This window comes from Lepeophtheirus salmonis, chromosome 3 (assembly GCF_016086655.4).
Source record: "Lepeophtheirus salmonis chromosome 3, UVic_Lsal_1.4, whole genome shotgun sequence".
In the NCBI taxonomy this organism is placed as follows: domain Eukaryota; kingdom Metazoa; phylum Arthropoda; class Copepoda; order Siphonostomatoida; family Caligidae; genus Lepeophtheirus; species Lepeophtheirus salmonis.
The window spans coordinates 45,244,555-45,245,438 of NC_052133.2; the positions used below are offsets into that span (position 1 = coordinate 45,244,555).

An 884-nucleotide genomic window follows, 5' to 3' on the forward strand; every position below is an offset into this window, starting at 1 on the left:
AATTTGAATAGTCTACGCACCCATATCAAAAGAACGTGTGTTTCTTTATATTGTATGTCTATTTGTCCATGCCAAATCTTTTTCAAAAGTGGGTACCACGTTTGCTCACTGATAACTAAAAACGTAAACAGGCTCATGATTCTAAAAAGCGTTTGGCCATGTTGAAACGTAACAAACGGATATTCATACGTTGTTATTTGACAATGGTTGAAACATGCATCCATCACTTCACTCCAGAATCAAAACAATCATCGTCTGAGGGCACAGCAACATATATATTTCCGCCAATGTACTCAAAAGGACAACAATCAGCTGGAAAGAGTTTTGGCTGAGTTTTTGGGGATAAAATAGCATAATATTCATATATAACCTTAAAAAGGGAAATAACATCTGATGGAGACAGCATAAATGCTGCAAATCCCCCCCCCCCTTAACAGAAATAAGTTTAATATCAAGAAGGACACATGGTCTAAGCAACAAATATTAAGCTAATAAGAACAGATGATACCCTTTGATTTTATCCATCAATGGTGAAAGCTATGAAGTTTTTGAAAGAGAACATCACGGGATAACGGTCCCATTTAAAGAAGAAGAAAGTGCTGTTGTACATGATAACGTACTTTGTCACAACTGACTCAAAACAATGGCAAAACTCCCTTAATTGAATTTCAAATTGCTTCTGCATCCAATTTACTCTCTAAATTTGGCTCTAAGTGACTACTTGTTGTTTATAGACCTAAAAAAAAAAATACTTTCTCCCAAGATATTTTGCTCTGAATAAGAAGTTATCTTTGAAACTGAAAACTATTTTAAGCAAAAGATAAAACATTTTTTAAAAGTTGCTTTTAAATATTAAAGTTGCGCTGGAATTATTGTGTTGCTCT

The 884-nt window shown here is 33.9% G+C and overlaps 1 pseudogene; it reads right to left on the reverse strand.

Annotated features, from left to right (window-relative positions):
- Positions 1 to 361: 361 nt before the first annotated feature.
- LOC121115544 (U2 spliceosomal RNA) lies at positions 362 to 541 on the reverse strand (annotated as a pseudogene).
- Positions 542 to 884: the final 343 nt, after the last annotated feature.